This window comes from Theropithecus gelada, chromosome X (genome assembly GCF_003255815.1).
Source record: "Theropithecus gelada isolate Dixy chromosome X, Tgel_1.0, whole genome shotgun sequence".
Taxonomy (NCBI): domain Eukaryota; kingdom Metazoa; phylum Chordata; class Mammalia; order Primates; family Cercopithecidae; genus Theropithecus; species Theropithecus gelada.
In genome coordinates, this window is record NC_037689.1 from 57,754,407 (window position 1) to 57,761,653 (window position 7,247).

General features: G+C 36.2%; 1 pseudogene; it reads left to right on the top strand.

Moving 5' to 3' along the window:
- Positions 1 to 6,163: 6,163 nt before the first annotated feature.
- LOC112615161 lies at positions 6,164 to 7,005 on the top strand (annotated as a pseudogene).
- Positions 7,006 to 7,247: the final 242 nt, after the last annotated feature.

A 7,247-nucleotide genomic window follows, 5' to 3' on the forward strand; every position in this document is an offset into this window, starting at 1 on the left:
AGAGGAAATAAAAACCCGACACAATCAGCCAAGAATACAATGTCTGACAAAATTATTCTTCAACAATTGGAAATGATGCTATTCTAATAAACAAAAACTGAAGAGGTCCTTACCTTCTGGAACTGCCTCATGAAAAATGCTAGAGAGAATCCTATAAGGACCCTAGACAGCAACATGAAAGTATCTGAAGACATAAAATTCATTTATAAATGTGTCGACAGAAAGAGTCAAACTCTGTAAAATATTTGAAGATACTTATTCTAAGTCAAATATGAGTGACCAATAGCCTGTGATACCGCCCTCAGGAGATCCTGAGAACATGTGCACAAGACCGTTGGGCTAGAATCTGGTTTGATACATTTTAAGGAGATTTAAGGCATCAATCAATACATGTAATATGCACATTGGTTTGGTCCAGAAAGGCAGGACAACTGGAAGTGGGGGCTTCCAAGTCATAGGCAGAATCAAAGATTTTCTGATTGCCAATTGGTTGAAAGAGTTATTATCAATAGAAAGGAATGTCTGGGTTACAATAAGGCATTGTGGAGAATACTAGTTAGCAGGCTTCGAAGAGAATAGATAGTAAATTAGTAAATATTTCTTATCAGACATAAAGAGTCTGTTCTATCAGTAATTTCAAAAGGGAAGTGGGTAAAATGAGGCATGTCCGGCTCCTCCTTCTAATCATGGCCTGAACTAGTTCTTTTCAGTTTTACTTTGGAATGCCCTTGGCCAAGAAGAGGTATCCATTCAGATGGTCTGGGGACCTTAAAATTTTATTTTTGGTTTACAATGGTAAATGTATAGACAAATAAAGAATATTGTAATGCTGTAATGGAGGTGCTTAAAGCTCTCTTAATTCTGGTATAGAATTAAAATCATAAAAAATAGTTATAATGATCAAACTATGTTAATTGATACACAACATATAAATATAAAATTTGTAAAATCAATAACATAAAGTGGGGCTGGGGAGACATGAAATAATAAAATTTTTGCATGCAGTTGATGTTAGGTTGTTATCAGCTTAAAATAAATTGTTATAACAATAAGATAGTTTAGGTAAGTCCAATGGTCACCACAAAAACTATACCTGCAGAAGATACACAAAAGAACTGAAAAAAGAATCCAGGCATGTCAATACAGAAAAAACACACACACACATACACACACAAAGAAAGGCAGCAACAGAGCAAGAGGGACATGTTAGCTACAAGACAAATAATCAACAATTATGAAAATATTAATAGTAAGACTTCCCTATCAGTACTTTTAAAATATAAATCAATTAAACCCTGTAATCAAAAGACATAGAAAGGTTGAATGTATTTTTTAAAAGATGCAACTATATTCTTACATAGACTAACCTTAGATGTAAAGACACAAATAGGCTGAAAGCAAAATTATGGAAAAAGATAATCCATGCAAATCGTAACTAAATGAGAACTGGAGTGGCCTTACTTACATCAGATAAAACAGACTTTAAATCAAAAATGAGGAAGAAGGGCATTATATAATGATTAATGGTCAATTCACCAGGAAGACATAACATTTGTAAAATATATTCACTTTACATCAAAACTCCCAAATATATGAAGCAAAAATTGACAGAATTGAGGGAAGAAATTGGCAGTAACACAATAATATTAGGAGATTTCAAAACCTCATTTTCAACAATGAATAGAACAACCAGACAGAAGATAAATAAGGAAAGAGAGGACTTGAACAACAGTATAGAACACAATTGAGTCTAGGAGACATATACAGAACAATCCATCCATTTTGTTTTCAGGCACACATGGAAGATTATCTAAAATAAATCAGGCATTAGGCCAAAGAAGAAATCTTAATACATTTAAGAAGTTTTAAATTATACCGAGTATCTTTTCTGACCACAATTGAATATAACTAGAACCCAATACATGTAGAAAAACTGAAAAATTCACAAATATGTGGAAATTAAACAACATATACTTGAAAAACCAATGGGCCAAGGAATAAATCACAAAGAGAATTAGAAATATCTTGACCCCAGTGAAAAGAAAACACAGCATACCAAAACTTATGGGATACAGCAAAAGAAATATTCAGAGGAAGGTTTATAGTGATAAATGCCTACATTATAAAAAAAGAAAGGTCTCAAATCAACAATGTACCTTTACAAATCGAGGAATTAGAAAAAGAAAAATGACATAAACTCAAAGATAGCAGAAGGAAGAAAGTAATAAGTATTAGAACAAAAATAAAAGACAAGAATAGAAAAACAGTAGGAAAAAACAATAAAACCAAGAGTTACTTTTTCATAAAGATAAAGAATTGGGCAAAACTTTAGCTAGAGTAACTAAGAAAAAAGAGAGAAGACTCAAATAATTAAAATCAGAAATGAAAGAAGAGACGATAGAATTAATGCCACAGAAATAAAAACAATTATAAAATATTATTAACAATTATGCAAATAAATTGGATGATTATAAGAAATGAACAAATTTCTGGGAACATACAAATTACCATGAATGAATTATAAAGCATAGAAAATATGAATAGATCTATAACTATTAAGAAGGTTGAATCAGTAATCAAAAATCTCCCAAAAAGCAAAAGCCCAGGGACAGTTGGCCATAGTGGAGAATTCCACCAAATAGTTAAAAAATATTTAATGACAATTCTTCTAAAACTCTTCAAAAAATTGAAAAAGAAACACTTCTTAACACATTTTATGAGGCCAGAGTTACCCTAGTACCAAGCCAGATATACAGGAAAAATAAACTACAGGACAACACTTCTGATTAACACAAAAGCAAAAATCCTCAATGAAATACTAGCAAACTAACCTCCACAACATACTTAAAAGATTCTACACGATTACCAAGTGGGATTTATCCCTGGAATGCAAGCATGTTTTAACATATGAAAATCAACAACTATAATCTTCATGTTAATAGAATGAAGGACAAGAATTACATGATCATCTCAATTAGTGTAGAAAAAGAATTTGACAACATTCAACACCCTTTCTTAATAAAAATACTCAACAAATTGAGAATAGAAGGAAACTACCTCAACATAATAATGATCATATATGAAAAGCCCACAACTAACATCACACTCAACAATGAAAAAAACAAAAGTTTTTACTGCAAGATTAGGCAATGATTATCACTCTCATCATTTCTACTCAACATAGTACTGGAAGTCCTAGCAGGAGAAATTAGGCTAGAAAACAAACAAAAGTCAGCCAAATTTGAAAGAAGGAAGTACAATTATTTTTGTTTGAAAATGACATGATCTTATACGTACAAAACCCTAAAGATTTCACACACGAATATATAAGGAAACTTCTTAGAACTAATAAGCAAATTCAGTAAAGTTTCAGGATAAAGCCTCAACACTCAAATTTATTAGTTGGAAACTTTTTGGAGGATTCATGTGAGAACTTAATGTATTCGTATAATTTGGAAGATTAAATCAGTGTAATTAGAAGATTCATCACCTTAAATACTTGTCTTTTATTTATGCTAGAAACATTTGAATTGTTATACTCAAGCTACTTTGAAATAAACAATGGAAACTATAGTCATCGTACTGATCTATAAAACACTAGGTTTATTTCTTCTATCAAATTCTATATCTGTACCCATATATCAACTCCTCTTTATCTCCCCCACTCCTCAGCACCCTTCTTGGCCTTTGGCAACCACTAACCTATTTTCCATCTTCATGAGACCCACTTCTTTAGCTCCCACGTATGAGTGAGAACATGTGATATTTGTCTTTCTGTGCTTGGCTCATTACACTTAACATAATTGTCTCCAATTCCATCCAGGTTGTTGCAAATGACATGATTTCATTATTTTTTATGGATGAATAGTATTTCATTGTGTATGTATACCACGTTTTCTTTTTTATTCAACTATTGTGGACACTTGGGTGGATTCTATGTTTTGGCTATTGTGAATGCTGCTGCAATAAATATGAGAGTGCAGGTATATCTTCAATATGTTGGTTTTCTTTCCTTTGGATATACATTCAGTAGTAGAATTTCTGGAAGATATTGTAATTCTAATTTCAGTTTTATGAGGAACCTCTATACAGTTTTCCATAATGATTATACTAATCTACATTCCCACCAACAGTCTATGAGTGTTCCCCTTCCTCCACATCCTTGTTAGCATCTTTTCTTCCCTGTATTTTGGATAAAAGCCATTTTAACGGGAGTGGGATGATATCTCATTGTGGTTTCGATTTGCATTTCTCTGATGATTAGTGATGTTAAGTATTTTGTATATACCTGTTGACCATTTGCATTTCTTATTTTGAGAATTGCTTATATCTTTTGTTCATTTTTAAGTTGGTTTATTAAGATTTCTTTTTGTTATTGAGTTGTTTGAGCTCCTTATATATTCTGATAAATAATCCCTTGTCAGTTGGATAGTTTGCAAATGTTGTCTTCCATTCTGTGGGTTGTACTTTCAATTTTCATTATTTTCTTTGCTTCACAGAAGCTTTATAGCTTGTTATAGTCTCATTTGTGTATTTTTGCTTTGGTTGCACGTGCTTTTGAGATCTTATGTTAAAAAGATCCCAGACCAATATCCTGAAGCATCCCCAATGTTCTCTTTTAATAGTTTCATCATTTCAGATCGTAGATTTAAGCATTTAATCAATTTTGGTTTGCTTTTTGTATATGTAGAGGAAAAGGTGCCTTTTTTATTCTTTTGCATATGGATATCCCATTTTCTCAGCATCATTTATTGAAGAGGTTGTCCTTTCCCCATTATAGGTTCTTGGCACCTTTGTCAAGAAAGAGTTGGTTGTAAATATATGATTTCTTATGTGCATTCTTTATTCTGTTCTATTGGTCTATGTGTCTATTTTTATGCCAGTACTATACTTACATCACTACTATATTTGAATTATATTTGAAGTCAGGTAGTGTGATGCCTCCAGCTTTGTTCTTTTTGCTCATAATTGCTTTGGCTATTAAGGATCTTTTGTGGTTCCAATATGAGTTATAGGACTGTTTTTCTCTATTTCTGTCAAGAATGTCATTGGTATTTTGATAGGGTTTGCATTGAATTTCTAAATGTCTTTGGGTTGTATTGTTATTTTAATAATATTAATTCTTCCAATCAATTGTCATGGAATACTTTTTTTGATGTCATGAGCAAGTCTGTTATCCAGGAACCCGAGATAATGGAGAACCTAGTTGTATGCCTCAATTTGACTTTTTCTGGTGCAGAAACTGTGAGTCAGGGGAAATTTTTTGCACACTTGGTGCTGGTGAGATTGGCAGGAGGAGCATTGCAGATATGGAAGTTTGATTCTCTTACTGTCTACTTCGAAATTGGAATGGGCAATGATTTGTTGGATATGACACCCAAAACACATGCAACAAAATCAAAAATATACAAATGGGACTACATCAAACTTAAAAACTTCTGCCCAGCACAGGAAATAATTAACATACTAAACAGGCAGTCTACAAAATGGGCAAATATATTTACAAACCACTTACCAGATAAGAAGTTAATATAAAGAATATATGAAGAACTCCTACAACTCAATAACATTAAAAAGCATGACTAGAAAAGGGTCAAAGTGGCCAGGCGCGGTGGCTCACGCCTGTAATCCCAGCACTTTGGGAGGCCAAGGCGGGTGGATCACAAGGTTGGGAGATCAAAACCATCCTGGCGAACATGGTGAAACCCCATCTCTACTAAAAATACAGAAAGATTAGCCGGGCGTGGTGGCAGGTGCCTGTAGTCCCAGCTACTCGGGAGGCTGAGGCAGGAGAATGGCGTGAACCTGAGAGGTGGATCTTTCAGTGAGCCGAGCTCGCACCACTGCACTCCACAGCCTGGGCGACAGAGTCAGACCCTGTCTCAAAAAAAAAAAAAAAAAAGAAAGAAAAGGGTCAAAGGTTCTGCACATTGCACCGTACTGGGAGTCCAGGTGCCAAGGAAGGGGAAAGGAAAAAAAAGGGCCATGTGCAAATGCCATGGCCGCCATCTTGTTTGAGTCCCTGCTTCACACCCTCTGTTCTCCATAATGCCTGCTTCTTCCCTATCTACCTTGCCTGGGCCCTCTGCATTGCCCTGCTTAGCAGGAGTGCAGGGAGAGTTCCTGCTCTTCCCTGGACTCCTGTGTGGAGGCATTTTTCAAAATGTTCACAGAATGTGGATTTTGTGGCACTAGCAGCAGTAATGCCCAGTAAAGTCTACAGTCCTTGTTGACTTCACGTCCTGGAAGAAATCCAGAATTTAACAGTGAAAGATTTACTAGTGCAGGAACTTCCACGGCTGGTATTAAGAAGATTATGAAACAATAATGTAAAGATGATCAGTAGAGAAGCTCCTGTGCTCTTTGCCAAGGCAGCCCAGATTTTTATCACAGAGTTGACTCTTTGAGCCTAGATTCACACAGAGACTAAAAAGCACTGGACTCTATAGGGAAATGATGTCACTATGGGAATTACAAAATTAGATCAGTTTGACTTTCTCATTGATATTGTTTTCACAAATGAACTGAACCCTCCAAAGCGTTAGGAGGAGGTGCACCAGTCTATAACTCCTGCCAAGCCCATCTAGTACTACTTCACACTGGCTTAGCAACCCTCCACGGTCCAAGTCTAGGGACAGCAGCAAGGCCAGGAGACCACCAGCTCTATGACCACCGTCCAGCTTGGGTAGATCATCATGCAGCCTCAGCAGGGCCAGATCATGCCCCTGACAATGCAGGCTGGAGAAGGTCAGCAGGTGCAGATTGTCCAGGCCCAACCACAGGGTCAAGCCTAACAGTCCCAGAGTGACACTGGACAGACTATGCAGGTTATGCAACAGATTAACTAAAACAGGAGACAGCCAGAAAATCCCAGTGCAGCTGAAGTCAGGCCAGCTAGAATATATTATCTTAGTCCAGCCTGTATCAGGTACTGAAGTTGTGCAGAAACAGATCTAGATGCTTGCCACCAATGCCCAACAGATTACAGAGACAGAGGTCCAGTAAGGACAGTGGTGGTTCAACCAGGTCACAGATGGACACAAGCTCTACCAGCTCCAACATGTCACCATTCCTGTGGACTAGGACCTCACCCAGCGCATGTTCAACCAGTCAGTCAACCAGCTCTCCTACAGGCAGGACCCCTAAGGGACCTATGACTGAGAGTCTGAGCTGACAAGGCCAAGGACACCCAAGACAATTTTTGCCATACAGCCTTATGGTTATGGATTATGGGCACAGCCTCCCTC